At 45.7% G+C, this 18173-nt stretch overlaps 1 protein-coding gene across 15 annotated transcripts in view; it reads right to left on the reverse strand.

The window, feature by feature from the left end:
* Positions 1 to 18173, reverse strand: part of FAM174B (family with sequence similarity 174 member B) — a 107847-nt gene that overhangs the window by 34205 nt on the left and 55469 nt on the right. For 5 of the 15 annotated variants that reach the window (XM_039844047.1, XM_039844045.1, XM_039844037.1 and 2 more), the window contains one exon: positions 6135 to 6190. The exons of the other annotated variants lie outside the window; for them this stretch is intronic. The gene's annotated coding sequence lies outside the window, so the exon portion shown is untranslated. The remainder of the gene's footprint in view (positions 1 to 6134; positions 6191 to 18173) is intronic. 15 annotated transcript variants of the gene reach the window in all.

The raw sequence follows: 18173 nt of genomic DNA on the forward strand, positions 1-18173 counted from the left end.
GACATAAGCCTTCCAATGTCTTTCTCACACTTGATAAAGGGCAGTGTTATGCTTTCTCTGAAACTGGGCTTTCCCAAATCAGTTACATTCGCATGGGGAACTCTAAAAGACAACTTGACAAATAAGCATATTTACGGAATTCAAGCCCCCAGTACACAAACGCTTTTTTTAACTCTACGAAAATAAATTATAAACAAAAGGATAATGAAGTCTGGTCAACCATGGCTGTGGGAAATCAGGCAGCAGACTATCAATGTTTATGTGACTCTTCCCCAGGCCTGACAGTGAGATCTCTTTTACAGAAGGATAGCGATTCCATAGCGAAAAGGCTAAAAAACAATTGTTAGACAATGAGATTTGGGCCTCTGTGTTAGTATGGGCTCCCTACACCCCAATATCATGCACTAGCTTTTTACAAGATCTTTATTTCACCACCTGTGATTTTTAAAATACTATGATTGCTCTTGTCAAATCATCTCCAAACAGATGCACAATAAACTCCTAACGTTGGCCGTTGTTCGCATATGACACGGGGACGGACCAGTCTGCTAGAGACTGAGGTTTTTCCCGGGACACAGGACTTTTGGTGCTAAATGAGAAAAGTCCCAGGAAAACCAGGACCCTTTGGTCACCCTACCCATGGGGAGGGACTCTGGATGGCTGGGACAGGGGCAGGAATGATGACTATACCCTTTCATACATTTAAAATATTGAATCGTGTGAGTTTATTACCTGTTCAAAAAATTAGGTTAAAAATTTTCTGCCAACATCAAATGAAAGAACTATTTATTTAAACGAGCAGATCTCTAAGAATGGCAAACAACTGTTTATTCGACTTGCAAAAATAACATCGCTACATTTAAGTTCTGCTTTATTATTTCATCTGTCTCTGAAATATGTCTTCCAAAGGATTCGACAGTTATTCACCCAAAGACTCAAAAATTTTCCAAGTTGCTTAACACTCATCCTCACAACGCAAGAAGGTCAGGCTCAGATTGCGGTTCTAGTTCAAAGACTAGGAAAAAGAGAGCTCATGAGGTTCCTGGCTGGCCCAGGGTTGCACGTGTGTGACGGGCCTTCTGTCCCCAGGGCAAGCCTCTGCTCTGCTGGCCTACTTCACATCTGCTTAGTATTGTCCAGCCATGGAAATGGCAGGCTGTTGCCAAAGAGAAATGTTTCTATCAAAGTGTCTCGAGTGTCCCCCAGGAGAGCCCGCCAACAACCAGGGATGACATAATATTGGCTGACAGAGCCCTCCCAGCCAATCGCGCTGCAGAAAACAGTGCCACCCACAGAGAAACGGTTTATGGGCTCTGAATAGGACAGAGAGTCTTCGAGTGCATCTCGTGAAGAGGGCCCAACCTCTGAGCTAAGGGTGGACCCTCTGTCCAGCTCCCTTTGCAGGAGGTCTCATATACATCAAAGTCACATTCATTCACTTTCTTCTCAGAATGAAGGTTTTAAGAGGCAACAACCAGCTGGGCAGAACTAAACAGACTACAGATTCTTTTCTCCAGAAAGGCTAAGGGTGAGGAGCAGGGCAGTTCACTCTTTGGGTGGCTGTTTGTAAAATAAATAGCAATCATGAAGCCTGCCTGATAAAAACACACCAACTGTTGTCTCTGTGTGTTTCGGGGTTTGCAGTTCCAAGCAGAGTCACCCCCCCATGTCCACAGCCATCCCCTCCATGCCTGTCCCACTGTGATTCCCACAATTGATGTCACTCGCCTCCCAGAGAAGGCCCGAGTTCGGTTTCCACATTTGCGAGAATTTATGTGTGAATCCCAAGCAGAGCTTTTTGAAGAACAAGGACATAGGAATGCTAAGTTTTCAGATGGGTCCAGGTGGCCCCTTCTCTCATTCCTCCAGTGTGAATCCCAAACCCATGCCCCACTGAGGCTGCCTCCCAGCCCCGCTCCGGCCCCCTCCACCTCCTTGGCCTACCTGTTTCCCTGCTCACCTCTGGGCGCAGGGATGAGCCTCCCGTCCAAGACCACCCCTGCGGATTTACTCCGGACCTGTCTCCTCCACCTCCTCTAAGGACTGTGACATGAGTCGACTCTTCTTGTTCCTGCACCTGCAATCCTCTGCCACATACTTCCCATTCTGGTCTCTCATCACTTAAAAAAAATCCCCTCAACTTTGTGCATCTTCTTCCTGGCCCCAGTATCTCTAGCTATCCTCAGGTCTCGAATTCGTGTTATAACATCCTCCCAACTGTTCTCTTAAGACTCCAGACCGCCATCACCTCAGGTGAACCCCGACCCTGCTATCCTAGCCAGTGGTCTTCCCAAATGCTGACTAAGCCTAACACTCCCTCACAGAAAACCTTTAAGGTAAACTCTGCGTCTAGGGTCCAAATTCCATAGTGTGGTCCCAGCTTCCCAACCCCGCTCCCCTCCATTTTTCACCTAAAAGATTTCTAACTGTTCTATAAATAAGGCCGTTCTTTCATGAAGATTTTCCTAACCTCTTCTCCACAACCTCCCTCCCCTCCCCCCACCATCCTAGGCAAAATTATCCCAGCTCATGTGTAACAGCTAGGGTGCCCAACGGTCCCAGTTCATCCAGGACTGAAGAGTTGCCCAGAACGTGGGACTTTTAGTACGAAAACCAGAGCATCCTGGCAAACAAGGGCATCTGGTCACCCTGATGGTACTGGTCACACTGTTTTGAAATTAGCTCTCTTTCTATTTAGATTAGAAGGGAGAATTTTTGCCTTGCTCAAATTCTCATTCCCAACATCTAATGTAGTGTCAGGCACATATATGGTTCATCTCCAATAAATATTTGCTGAATGTGTTCATTGAAATAGCAATTAACAGGGGCAGCATTAGAGCTAAAGGCCATGGTTCGAATCCTGTCTTCTTTCTTACATGACCTTGAGCAAGTTATTACTTCCACTTATATATGTATTTGTCCTAAAATGATTTAAGGCAAATTTCTTGGTCTCACTGAGCCTCTGTTTCCTCATTTGTACAATGCAGATGATAATATGCACTTCAGAGATGTTGTACAGATTAAAAGAATGTGAAGCGGTCGACGTAACAACTGGCACATAAAAAGCGTTCAATAAATGTTAGCTCTTAAAACGACATTATTAAAGAGATGGCGCAGTGCATTCAGGAAAGATTGGTTCTTCCTCACAGTGAGTAAATTAATACAGGTGGCCTTAAATGTAATTATACCATAGAAAAAGCTTCCCTTAAAACAGTGGTCGGCCACAGTGGCTACACATTAGAATCCCCAGGGAACTTTTACAAAGGTGGATGCTCAACCCCTGACCAATTAATTCAAACCTCCAGAGGCATCCCTGCAGTGGCTCCTTTAAAGGACTCCTGGGGAGATTCTAATAGGCACGGAGGCTGAGAACCTCTGCTTTAGGGCACTGGGTTAGTTGCTCTTCAACTCTTAATTGCTGCACTGGGTCTTTCCAAACAGTCATCCTAATCTACCTACTGTCAACGGCAAGTGTTTAATTCCCTTGTCTCCTTCCCTCTGCCTTCAGGGCAACGATTAGAGAATTCTCGGCTGAGCTGAAGGGAGCAAGTATTCACGTCTCCTCTTAACCAGTCTAGGCCGGCACCCTAGTTCCCAAAGCCCTTACACAACCCCCGGCTGCTCCCTTCCCTTCAGAATCTTCATAGCCTGGTACAGAGAAATGAAAAAGAGGTCACTTCATCTGTGTCTTCCCAGAAGGGACAGATGGTTTCTTTATCCAGCCAATGTTTCCACAGACATCTTCTCGGGGACCTCTGCATGAGAATTTTTTGTTTACATTTTCAATTTGCTGATTGTATGAAATAGGACTATTGTACATTATTATACATTATCTGGTCGCCGCTTTATAAGAGACCTACTGAAAGATTTGAGTGTCCAGGTTTGTGTTTTGTGACATAAAAGCAGTGCATATATAAACAGAGAGATTTCTGAAGTAGCCCAAGAAGGACCAAGGTAGGAAACCGAGATCTCCCATGGCACAAGGCAGTAGAAGCAAACCAGACTCGAAGTGACCAGCGAGTAGCCATTCGTGTCAAATAAGCTACAGAAACATGCAGTTGCTGTGTCCTTATAACTCTCTTATAATAGTTTGCAACAGTTCGTTAGCAGTAAGTTGTAAAATATACTTGAAGATACAAACTATCTTCAACTGCAAACAATACATAAAGTTTTATTTTCTCATGTAACTAAGTATCCAGAGGTGGGTGACAGCTGGCCCTGGTTCAGCAGCTCAAGGGTGTTGGGACTGAGGTCCCTAGGTGGAGGTCCTCCTTGTGGTCCCAAGATGGTCGCTGCTGTTGTCTAGCCAGCACATTCACATTCCTGGCTAGAAGTAGGAGGATGGGGCGAAAGGACATGCCTCACGTCGAGTCACCCGTCCCCTTAAAGCACCTTCCCACGTGTTCACCACCTCACCTCCCCCTCCTCGACCTCCTTCTGGCCCATTACAGCCGAAACAGCGCTTTCTAGCTTAGTCACAATTCCACATTGCTAAATTTAACAGGCATTTGTCATTCCTCATCTTTCGCGACCTCTCCTTCTCTCTTAGCAGAGCAAGAGTCCCTTTTTGAAATACATTCTTCCCGTGCTCTCCATTTACAGGAAATATAGAAGGCAAAGGAACGTGATAAACCACAGGGAGCCAGTCAGCAAAATCCAACTGGAAAACTCCATGAAGATAATGACCTGACCTTCGATAAATACATCTTTAGGAATGGAGGACCAACCCATAGGTTAAAAGAGATCTAGAAGACATATCAGCCAATTCTAGTGTTAAATTTTATTTGAATCTTGATTCAAACAACTCAAAAAAAGTATGAGACAATTTGGAAAATTTGAACAGACTGAGTAGCTGATGATATTAAGCAACTATTTATAATTTTTAGGTATGATACTATGATATAATCATGTATTTTAAATTCAGAGTATTTAGATTTTAGAGGTACACAGTAAAATGTTTATTGATAACTAATCTGTGAAGAAGGGGAATGGGTGGGGTACAGATGAAATAAAAGTGGCCTTCAGTTTACATTTGACTTTGAGTGATAGGTACCTTGGAGCCCATGATACTATCCCACTTTTGAAATGTTTGAAATTTTTGCATAATAAAGTTTCAAAAACAGTGGTGAGTAGTGGGGCAGAATAATAAAACAGGTTATCTATCATGCCATTTATGTAAATTTAAAATATATAAACACACAAAAATACCAATAAAATGATAAGAACAGCAAACATTAGAATGGTTGCCATTAGGAAGGCTGGGGACACAGAGAATAAGAAAAAAATACATAAAAATAAGTGAAAAAGAGAGGGACATTGCACTGACCAACAGTGAGGTATCGTTAACTCAATCCTCTGCCTCTGAGTTCAAAAAAAGTTCTTTGACACAGCTGTGAGGATTAAATGAGACATGCGGGTACTATTCCTGGCACAGTGCCTGGCTCATCATAGGTTCTTTATAAATGTTCGTTTTCCTACATCCCATGTACTCCCCACGATCTGCCTGCCCTGCGGTGGCATACAACTGACCAAGTCAGTTCACTTTAAGATACGGAGCGCTGGTAACAGCGTCATCCTCCTGTCTCCTCAGCAGAGGCTTTCCAGACAGAGCAACTCCTAAGGAAGCAATCCATAGTGAGGGAAATTTCTGCATCCTAAGAGAAACTTTCATTTCCTTAGTGCCGAGCCCCAAAGCAAGAGGCTAACAGTGGGCACTGCAAGGGTGATTTCGGGAGCACTCAGATCTGCCCCCGCCAGCCCACAGCTCTTCGGGGTGGCATTCTGGGTTTGTTTCCATCTACTTTCTCCTAAATCAAACATATCGGCACTAGAAAGCATACCACCTGCTAGCTTGTCCTCAGAATTAGAGAGCTCTGGGTTGCAGCTTGATCTTAGATGAGCATCAAAGTGAAATATTTATGTTCTGAGCTTTGCTCTCCCATCTAGCTGGAAATACTTCCATTTCATGCTCCAGCCTAACCACTGCCAGAAGCCAGCCTCCATCAGTGCCCCCTCTCTGCCTCTGTGGCTACAGATGCCATGTTCCTTCCAAGAAATACATGAGCTTTTAATTCAAAATCATGTTCCAGGTGACTGGCTCACTGGGGATCATTCAGTAGTTGCCAATGACTCACCCAATAAATTTGAGGCCCAGGAGTTGACTTGAAGTTGCCTGACAGCTGCTCAGTGGCTGAAGGTGAAAAGAAACAGAATTCTACATCAGTTTATAATAGTTAAATGTTCCTGGTCTACCTCATAGGAGCTGTTGGAGTGAAAAGCAATCAATTAGTGATGTTTCTGGCTATAACTTGGTCCCAACAGGTCAAGGTTAAGGTCAACTGTAAGCGGAGGGAAGGACATTTCACCATTTGAACACAGAAAAGCCAAGCCAATCAGGTGCATATCGTTACCTAGCATATTATATATGTCCATCGCCATGATGGCAGGTACCGAGGAAGTCACTCTAAGACTCTTGCCTTCAAAATTTAAATAATATTGTGAGGAACATAGAAAATTATAAAGAACAATGTGAGACTGTACAACTAAGTAACCATATGACCAGCTGGCAACCATTGCTGTCTGGAATAACTTTCCTCACCTGTTTTGGTAGGCCTGAATTCTAATTCTAATGGCTCCAAGGCCATTACCCACATAGAATCTTTCTCTGTAGACTTATCTTGGCACTCACTTTTCCATCTCATCCCTCCAAGGCAGCAGCCTCGGACCCCCAGGACTCACGGAGGAGTCCTGCCCTATGGAGCTCAGGGACAAGACGAGCCCTACCCTCAGCCCATTCCTCATGGGTTCGAGACAAAGATGACTGAGGAGTCCAAGCAGCTTCTGAGGGTGGGAGCTGGGTGAAGTTCTCCCTTCAGTGCCTTGCTTCTTGAATTATTTTAAGCAGATGCCCGTGTGGACGACCAGGAGCAAGTAACTGACAAAATCATCCAGGATCACAGGCAAGAAGCTCTGCCTTACGCCACCAGACCCAGCCTACATCCCGAGTCATTAATCCCTGCCCCAGAAAGTTAGGATTAGACTGCTGCGTCTGGACCACTCAGCTACGTTTGTATTACTGGGAACAATGTCGAAATCCCACAGCTCAGAGGCTTAATATGTGTCACAAACTGTTCCTGGACTCATTCTTTTCCCCCTTCATTCCAAGCCTCCTGAACAAGCAAATGAGGGCTTTCAGCCGTAAGTGATTGAGTTATCTAACCAAACTGACCAGAAAAGGGTGAAAGCAAACAAAATCAAAGCAAAAATTTGAATTTAGCTAAAGGAATTGTAAAGCTGGGAATGACTTTTCCATCTGAGCAAGCCAAAGGTAAATGTTAAGAAAATTAACTTAGGCATTTTTCATGCCTCACAGGTTCTGTGTTGGCTGAAAGCAGCTTAGAATCTTAGGAGGGGCACTGTCTTTACAGACAGTAAATACTGAAAGGAGTCGAGACAACCCAGCATGGATGCACAACACAGACCATGCTGATTGTGTTCAGCCATCTTGTCTTTCAACGCCATCATGAAACACAACCCAAGGACAATGATTTCATTTAAAAAGTCCATTACTAGGTAACCACTAGTATGAATTAGGGTACTTATGCAAGCAACCAAAACTGCCTCTCTTAAGCAAAACGGGAATCTGTTGGAGAGATACAGGATGGCTTGCAGGATGGCACACGGAGCTGAATCATCAGTCCCTGAAAGGTCAAAATCAGACCCTCTACTAGTCTGGGGGACTGGGGATGATTATCAGCTCAGCAGGGCCCCACTGCTAAGCAAACACGAAACCCAAACACTTTTCTTTTGTGTGTCAACCCTACTCAGGATTAAGATTCCCGAAGAGTGTCTGACAGCCCGGCCTGGAGCACGTAACTGCCCATTGTCCAGGACTGGATAGGGCATTTTGAATGACAGCCCCCCCAAGAAATCAGTATACACTAGGGAAAAGGGGAGCCCCCCCACCCAGGAAATCCAGCCATCTCTACCACAAGAAAGGGACAGTAAGTTGGGCAGGCGAACACATGCCCACTTTACCACCTCTTACCAAATTCCATGCAACAGAGAATAACGAGGTCGCAGTGTGCTTCCATACGATTTCTTGCATTAACAAAAAAGACTGTCCTCCCGAAATGGCTGTTTCTGAAAGTTACTTAACCTCCCTCAGAAGCAGCTTCCTCAACTGGAAATGAGAACGTTGAGCCTGATAAGGATTTTCAAATTAGAAGTATCTCAGGCAAGAAATAAACTATCGATTACAAAGGATTCTGAGGACTGCTGTCTGTGGTGGGTAAGGACAGGAGGATGGTGACAAAAGCTGGATGAAGACCACAGTCTGTCCATCAATACTGGTCCTGTGTGAAGAAAATAAACCAGAAAAACATGCCACTGGCCAGATTATGGTGAAAATTCAGGAGAGTGGACAATACTGGCATTATGAAGGTCCATGTCTCAAAGAATGTAGTAGGAAGGACAAGAAAAGAGAAAGCCAACTTTTGAGGCAGAACGATTTAAAAATGAAGCTGTGCCGTGGCCAGAATCCTCTCCTTAAACCAACCATGAGATCTGTCCCACAAATCTGTATATTAGGAATCTCCTCAAATTGAAGGTCAGCTGACTCTACTGGGAATAAGGAGTGGCTGGGGAATGAGATGCCTCAGGCATACACCCCAAGTCTCCATCAACTCACTACCACCACCATTTTTCTTTGATACGGGCAACTGTGTGTGTGTGAGGTTGTTGGCCTTAGCAAGACCTATATGCACAGAGCTTCAAAGCCAAACCTGTCCAACCAGATTGCTGCTCCAAAGCCACCACCCTGGACTGAAATTTTGAAGTCACCATTTCATTTCCCTCTAGGAAGTTCTGACAAACTTGGACATTTTGGCCCACACTACTACACAATTTACACCCCAGAAGCCAATGCTAGTAAAACCCAGAAACACACCATTGAAACATGTCCAGCGGTTATTGCAGAGTTTAGTTAACCAGATCAATTCAATTATTATAAGTCTCAGTGGCCACCAGCCCCAATGTACCCCAGGGCAGTAGCCAAGACCAGCAAGGACTGGCTCCTCAGGACCTCTGCTTTTCTGGCATTGGCGGGACAGTCTCACATGCTGCTTTGTCTCACAGGCATGTTAGGCATGTTCCCTCCTCTTTATCAGGGACCAGACAGAGGCTGGAGGTGGGTTTGACCCACCAGGTGTAACGATAGTTCCCTTTTCTTTCCCTTTCCTGTAGTTTATCAATAGAATCCCATTTCAGCTTTGTGGCCACTGGGGCCACATAGCAGCAAAGGCAAGAAACTCCCCATGAAAATGTTCCTCTCCTTGGCACATCCCCTGAGAGGCAACCACCAGCCGTTGATTAGAGGCCCTTCCAGAGGCTCCCGCTTCCCAGTGCCCACTGTGGCACCACTGAGATCTCAGGAGGAGTGAGAGGGCGTGGCTGCGAGTGCCTGATGCACTTTCCAACCGGTGCGGCACGGGGGCCGGTGCTCCTGCTCCTCTCCGGAGCGTCCCATCACAGAGCAGCACCGCAAAGTTTTAGTCTGCTGCTGCTTTTGACTCAACACTCCCATCCCCACCATCCCCCAATCCTGTCCTCAGGCCAGCCGTGACCATGGCCCTCTCCTGGTCAGCTCCTCCGTCACCTTCTTGAGGCCTCAGTGAAGCCATAGGAAAGGAAGCCAGCCAGAATGTCGGCAGGAGGAAGAAAATACAGTGAGCACAGACAAGGTTGGTGTCACGGACCACGTGTGCATATGTGACCAGCAAAACCATTTATGTCCTTTCCGTAAGAGTCCTGGGCTGATTAGCGGTCTGTAGAGTATATACTTACACATTCATACACATATGCATGTTTTATACATTATATTTACACATTTATGTATTTTAATATATTTTATGTATGTAGAAATATTTAGTGCTACTTATGAGTCTGTTTCATAAGTCAGATTGGGTAAATTGGAACCAAATTTCCTCAGAGCCATGGGGTTTTGACTAGCGGAGTTCAATGCCAGGGGGAGAAAAGTCACTAAGAGGACTGAAGAAGGAGGTCGAGGTTGCTAGGAAACCATGCTTTCTCTCTGGGGTGTGTGTGTGTGTGTGTGTGTGTGTGTGTGTGGCAGTGTGTGTGAGAGAGAGAGAGAGAGAGACAGAGAGAGAGAGAGAGAGACAGAGAGAGAGAGAGAGTGTGAGTGAGTCTATCTCTATATCTTTCAATCTCACTTGCCTACTCCTGTCTCCCCAGCCTCTACCACTATTTCTTTATAGGCCCCCCAAGTCATTTTACGTCTCTTCCTCCATGTTACCTTGCCTTTATTACACAAGCAAGCTATCATAATTTCACCACTGTTATCAATTTCAATGTCACTGTTTCTTTAGGTTGCTGGCTGAAAACTTTTATGTAAAACAAATGTTTGTAAATCCTCACATTTTCCCACTGACTTCCATTGCCATCTCAGAGGTATGGTCCAACGAGGAGAAAACTGTGACATATGCAGTAAAAAACACAGATGGAGCCTACTATATCCTTAAAACAATACTCCTCCTTCGACTATGATTTATAAGTATGGGATTCTCCCACTGCACATCTGCAAGAAAAGTCAAATAGGCAATCAATTAGAAAGAGCGCTCCATGTTAAAAGTGTATTTATGTTTTATTAACTACCTTCTTTGATTGATCGGCTTTTGTTTTATTGGGTTTTCTCAATGCCCCAATGTAAACTGACAACTTAATCATCCATATTTGTAACCATTTGAAAGGCTATTCAATGCAAACCGCCTGTAAACTCGCTGGTCAATCGTTTGAGAAATGCTCCTCGGCTCCCTCCCCCCACCTCAAGGTTGCTGTGTCCTGACCTGTCCCACACTCCTCTACCCCTCCACAGCTGCCCTGGTCATGAGACAGCCCTCTCAGGGCTGACCCTGTCCTCCTCCTTGAACTGTCATCTGCTTCTGCTCTCTTCTTGCCCCAGCTCCTACCCAGCACAGACTCTTCCACCCGTCTGCCCCGTGGTCCATGCATTCACTCGTCAAATGCTCGAAGCATTCAAATGTTACTCCTTCTTTAAAATCATGTTAGCATGTGCTGGCTGCTAGCAGCTTATGACCTTTTTGGCTCTAGCCTTTCTAAACAGGAACATGCAGTCTTTCTGGGTTTTGTTTTTGGAGGGGGGTGGTGGTTGTTATTGTTGTTAGTCCAATACTGCAGGTAGGCACACTGGAGGTCCTATCACCTGTGAGGAGCACTCCTGCCCCAGATTATCAAGTGTACAAGAGCAGCATGTCCCAGAACTCTGTCACTGATACCCAAGCTCCCCGAGACTCAGGCAGAAGTGCTGATGAGCCTTTACTGCATCCAGAATCCACATCTAAAGGGACGTGACTCTGTTCCCCGCCAAGCAACAGCTTGGGCCTGGAAAACCACAGCAGCCGCCAACTCACATCTAAAGTCTTATCAAACAGTGTTTACCTTTTTATGCCACATGCTTCAATTTTAGCTATTCTATTCTATTTCACTTGTAAACACTGATTGTGCCATACCCATTAAATTGATTTCACTGCCGGGCTGCATCCCATAGTTTGTAAAAATGCTGCTTCCATCAGTCCTGGCTTCACGAAGAAGTAAGCTCGATAATGTCCCAGGTTTGCAGTCTAGTGGGAAAACAAGGGAAACCTGGGGCCGAGTCCTTGCTCTTCAAACGCCCTGCTGACCAGCAAGACAAATCGCTTAGCCTCACTGTGACCCACTTTCCATCTTAAGTCGAGGTGCTGCCTGCTCTCTCCTACTCACAGGTCTAGCAGAGGGATCTGATGAGATAAAAGATGTGAGAGCACTTTGAAAATATTAAAGCACCATTCAACTGTAAGGAGGGGGGCTGTCGGTCATTGAGAAGAAAGAAGTGGCAGAATCACCTGCTAGTTTCCACATGCTGTTTCACTACAAATCAGCTCAGTTGCTTGTGGAAAATAGCCAGGATGTAGCAACTGAAACCAAGACGAGGAAGTAAATGTGGAAGACTGGCAGGGGGAATGCAGCACATCCTGAAGTCATGTATCACTTTATTGGCTACTGCTTTATACCCAGGGCCAGCAGCCAGGAGCCAGTGACTCAGTGTCTTACATTCCAAGAGGCATCACAGAATTCATACAATACTATATATGTAATATATACGTGTCTGTTTATATGCAAACACATACATAATCCTATATGTAATATACTGTACATGTAACATATGATACAGTAGTATACACTATATAACATGCAGTATATGATGTTTTATATATGTTAGTATATAGCGTGGGTGTGTATACATATTCTAACTCTCAGAGGCTTTGTTGCCAAGCTTCCTCGCAAAATGATGCTAAGCTGTCATTTTGTTAGGGATAGTCTGCCCTGAATACACAGGAGGGTTCTTGGCATGTTTTCCATATTGTTTGATCTGACTCCTGCCATCAAAGAACACTTCTAACTGGGCCAGATGATTCAACAATCTATAAGCCATTAGCCACCGTTGACATGCGCCGTCTGAGAAGCAATTCCTATGCCTTTACTCTGGAGATTTCAAACTGAAACGCCTCCAAGGAGCCAGGCATACCCCACGAATGAGGGGAAAGGAACGCCCTGCCCCTGCGGAGAGCTGGGACGGCGTCCGCGGCCCTGTGCACACCCACCCCATCTGAAGGGGGCAGCCAATGTCCAACTCTAAGCCACTGTTGGCCTCTACTGCCAGACCTTCCAGTGTTCCAAAGGAAGTCAAAAATCTGGATTTCTAGATGAAATTGCCTGATTCTTAAACGGTCACTCAATTTTTTCCAAAAGGCATATGGATCCAAGAAAACTGCAAATTCTGCCTGTGAACATCTAATTAATGGCCTCTACTTTTTCCTCAAAAAAATAGGAATGAATTTTTTCTATTACAACATCTCATTAAAAGGTAAAAATTTAAATTCAAATTCATCTAGTGTTCTGCTTTAGACTTTCAAACCACCTTTGCCTAGATCCTCTGAAGAACAGAGCCTGAGGCAGAAATTAAGATGTTTCTACTTTCTTTAGGGGATTCCATCACTGAACTTTAAGGGAAAGTGAGGAAAAAGGGGAAGGAGTGGAGGAAGGAGGGAAAGCAATACAGTATTGCCTCTGCTTTACAACAAGCCACAAAGAGACGCAGCAGGTCACCAGGCAGGCGGGTGAGCTCCACACATGCAGACTCGTGTGGGCTGCAAGAATAAACCGGCCCTTGGAGAGCAGTCCGTGGGAGAAGGAAAGGCAGGGGCTTTATTTACCAATTCCAGGGCAGAGAAAAGGATGAGGTAAGTGAAGCACCTGGATACAGGTGCAACCTGAGTGGGTGCCTTCTTACTGTGGGCCTCCAATGCCTCTCACCTGACCCTCGTCTCCGCCCTGGTCAGCTCACTGCTGCTCCTGTTTCCCCTTAGTAATGTTCGCCCCACAGGATGAACCTCCCCTGATCTCGCAGATGCCAAGTCCCATAACTACAGCGGTGCCTGTTCATTCAAGTCCAGAAATGGCAAGGAGAACCAGAAACTCCAGGCATACGGCTGGCTGGCAGGGCTGCACAGCAGGGGGAGGACACAGCATTTTCAGGGCAGGTGACTGGCCCCAGTAATGTCTGTGACATGGTCCAGAAGATGGTTAGTGCCTTAAGAAAAAAGGAGGGAACTGACGGAATCTAAGGTGGCACAGGCAGTCCGTGTGGATGCAGGGATACGGCCAAATAGCTGCAAGAACCACTAAGTTAACCTGAAAAAAGGAGACACGAATTCCAGCATCAGAAACGAGAGAGGACGTAACTTATAGATCCTGCAGATGGTAAAAGAAACTTTATGTGCAACTTGATGTCAAAAAATACAACATAGATGGAATAGACAAGTTCCTTAAAAAAACTGCTATAGTGACGATCACTTTGTAAGGTATATAAATGTCTATCAGTATGTTGTACACCCAAAATTAAGAGAATATTGTATGTCAACTACAATTTTAAAATAAAATTTTAAAAAATTACTAAGCTGACATGGCTCAAGGTTGTAGGACAAATCTAAAACTTCAATTACAAACTGAGGGGAAAATGCCATAGTTTACAAATAAATCTACACACTTATACTTTCCCTCTTTCTCAAAAGCATTCAAGTAAAAATATTCATAAATTTACAAAGCCTCATAATTTAAAATCAAACAGAGAAGTTCTTCAAGCCAGGGTCTTGGCGGACTCAAACAGAAGCTTACCTGCTAAGCTTAACATGAACAGAGAAAAAGGGTTAACAGTACCAGTCAAAGGAGTTGAGTGGGGGAGACAAATCTGGAGAAGGATCTAAGAACATCAGAATCATACCCACTGCTCCAGAATGCGTAATCCAGAAAAACTCTGTGATGACAGTCGGTTGCCAGGCCTTTTTACAACAAAGACGGCATAAATTTACAACTCAGATGCCTACAGGGGTCAGAGACCAGCTAAGATGACAGGCAATGGGATAATAAGCTGCTGCCAGCACCTTGCAACTTTGTGGCCCCATTTGGTTTTGCAACTACAAATGTGGTCAAGGACTCCAGATTTTCTGAGTTATTATTTGAAATCCCCTATTGTTTAAATGTTGGCTCAAATTAAAAAAAGAAAATACTGTGTGGGCCAAACAAAACATATCAGCAAGCCAGATACAGCCTGTGACCTACCATTCTGTGGCCTTCACTTCATGTTTCGCTTTTAGGAAGTGGGGTGTGGAGAGAGCAGACTGAGAGGAGGGAGAGTGAGTGAGTGAGTGAGTGAGTGAGTGAGTGAGTGTGTGTGTGTGTGTGTGTGTGTGTTTGGCTTTTTCCTATTTTGAAAAATCAAGCTCTAGAATGTTTTTCTTTTTTCATGACCCTCAGGATATGAGAACTTCAAAACAAAGGGAAACAGCCACCTTCAGAAATTCCAGCTCTTTCTCCATCCTGTCCCCAGGATCCAACAGATAAGGAACTAGATCCTAAGTTTTGAAGAGGTTCGGTTTCTTCTCTCTCCTTCAGGCCTCTGCCAACTCACTGTCCTGCCTTCAGTTTTTGAAACACAGAGGTGATTTTGTTTACTGCTGTCTCCACATGGCTGAGCAACATGGGGCAGAGAGAGGGTGCTGGACAAATACAGAAGTTTCATTTTACTGTGAAAAGATGTTATTCTGGGTCAGGGCACAAGAAGAAAAGCAAATGTGCCTAGAGACTCCTGAAAAGAAAGCAGATTCATTTTGGCCTCCAAGCCCAGACAGACACCAGTGTGCCGAGCTCCCGTAGTCTTGAGTTTGGCTGTTACAGCCACCTGCTCAAGCGCCAATGAGCCAACACAAGGTAGCCTGGGTCTTCTCAAGGAGACACTTCAAACAGGCACAAAGGACTCTGTGGAGAATGCCTCGCACTTAGGAGCCACCTCCACCAGCACCCAGCCTCCCAGCAGCAAGAGAACCTACCAGAATACATGACTGTAATGCAAGCTGTGAGCCAAAAGGGGGGCGAGGGCAGCAGGCAGTCCCCGCATAGCCGACCTGTCAGAAACTCAAAGGGTCAAGAGCACTGCGGGGAGCCCATCAGCATGCAGATGGATGCTGAGAAAGTGTCCTCAAAGCCGCTCGCCCTGTGCACTTACATCAGCTCAGCCAAGCTCCCACAGAGCCAGCCCCGCACCCCAAGGAGCCACGCTGAGCACTTCAGGCCCCAACTGTCCGTCTGCTTCGTGCGAGTCCATCAGGACCACTCAAGTCATAATTTTCAGCAATAATCATCAGTAAGCTTGCAGCAAAAGTGTCTCTCAGCTCAAAGCAGAGGGTTCCTGAGGTGTGGTGATGTGTTCTTGGCCCCCTGTGCTGGCTTTCTCTCCCCAAGGCCCAGAGAGGAGAGGATGAACCGCTGTGGGGGGCTTTAACAAACCCCAACCAAGCTGTATCTGGGGGAAATGAGATGGGCAAGGCTTCATAGGAAAGGCCAGCAAGGAGTCCAGGGGTTTCTTGTGGGGACTTCAGAGCTGCATGAAGACTCCAAGTGCTGAGAAAGGAAAGGACAAAAGAGCTCCACCTACAACCCCCGCCTGGTCGCCTGGGGGCCACCTGTTCTCCAAGTTAGGAAGCCTTTGTTCCCAGGATGGTCCTCTCTAGAAAAACAAGATAGACCACTCAGAGAATGAGCACCTTAACGTTCCAGGAAAGGAGGAACTGAAAGGGGAAACAAGCAAAGCAGCATTCTTATTCAGCTAAAGGCCTTCCGAAGGTCTGAAAAGTTCACCAGACTCACAGAGATGAATGTTCATGATGGTAAAAGTGTCAAAGTCATGCAAATACCACACATTTCCACGGTGCCAGGTGCTGTTTTAAGTGTTTAGACAGGCATGAACTCTTGGTATCCTCACGGCAATCCTCCGTGGCAGGTGGCTCCACAGCTAACGAGGAAACTGGAGCACAGAGAGGTTAAGCGACTCGCCCACAGTCACACAGTGGCAGGGCTGGGGCTGGAACCTAGACCACCTGTGCCTCTATGCACCACTGCCTCTTGCAGTTTGAAGCTATGAACAGTTATAACAAAGGCATAAAGAACATGTTTCTTATTCATTCCAAAAAATGTTTTTGTTTAGCACCCACCAAATGCACATCCCAGAAATAGGGTGGTGAGCAAGTGACACCAGGGGCCTGGCCTCAACGTGCTCTGCTCGAGCAGCAGATAGATCAGGTCAACCACTCCCAAGATTAAATGTATAAAGGCGATGGTAAGTGCTATAAAAGAATGAACGTAAGAGTCATCACTCTCTGAAATAAATATTCTTTTCCTCATTTTACAAATAAGGAAACTTAAATCTCAGAGTGAAATACAAAATAACAAAAAGAATAAATTTTTATTTATTGAGTAACTACTCAATACATCCATAGCATCTGGCATTCGAAGGCACTAGAGGGTGCACAGAGTCCCCTCTCCCCCTACCTCCCCAGCCTCTGCCTCCCTGTTCTCCTCCCAAGGGCAATCTGTGTTGGGTCTCCTGTTCCGTGGGTCTCCTACCAGAGACACACATAAGTCATCAGTTACACACATTTTCTTTCTCTACACAAGTTACAGCACGCTGAGCACACTGCTCTGCTCCTTGGGATTTTTCTCTAACAGATAAACACAGAGATAACGCCCCAGAATTGGAATTACTGGGCATATGGCCACGTGCATTTGTAATTTTCATAGATAATAACCATATTGTCCACCACTGAGATGTCCTCACTTTGCACTTATCCAGCAGCGGATGGGAGTGGCTATTTCACCAAACCCCAACATAGTGAAAACACACTGTTGGAGAATCAAATGACTCACGGGTCTGCTCCAACCCTCACCCATGGTGGGCCAACTGCAGGCCTCCCAACCTCTGATCCCCCGAGGACCTCATGGGAAAAATGGGTTGTGTGTGTTCCTGAGGTGTCTGACATGCAGCCCCTTGGAGCCAAGGTGGAAGGTACTGAAGCTCCACAGGAAAGCGGTTCACAAAAGATGTCCCTAAGGCCAACACTGAAGAGGGCCACCTGCACAGAGCCAGGGGCCAGACGGGACATCCTGAAGCAGACACCAGCAAAATGACTCAGGCTCAAAACGAGACAGGCCACTGCACAAGCTATACGACCTTGGGCAAGCTGCTTACTCTCTTAGAACATCTAGAAGATGAGTTTTTAAAGCATTGATGCAATCTGCTCCCAGATTACACTCCGCTGGGCAGATGGAACATGTGCGATCCACAGCAACACACTTATGCGTTCTCAGCTCCTTTCTGCAAGAAATTTAGAGAAAACCAAATGTCACAGCCAGGGTGTGATGGCACCAAGGCAAGTTAAGGGAAGATACAGAGTTTGGAACAGAATCTCAGTTGATGGCTGGTGGCTGGAAATGGGCTGAAAGTTTGTGAGACAAACTTTAACACCAAGGAGGAATATGAGAGAAGTGAGAAGAAAAGAATGATGATGATGATGTGATGGCTACTGTCCACGCTCTGCCCATACCCGTGGGCTACTGCTCCAGCTAACTGCCAACTGCCAGGGTCACCTCTTTGGCGGAGGGCTCTCTCAAAGCTGCAGATCGGTGGGCATTCAAGGAATCAGCGCCCATTAGCTCTCAGCCATCCACTGACAGCTGGAGTGTAAATACCCCAGCTCCCTCAC

This window comes from Pteropus medius, unplaced genomic scaffold (assembly GCF_902729225.1).
Source record: "Pteropus medius unplaced genomic scaffold, Ma_sr-lr_union100, whole genome shotgun sequence".
NCBI lineage: Eukaryota > Metazoa > Chordata > Mammalia > Chiroptera > Pteropodidae > Pteropus > Pteropus medius.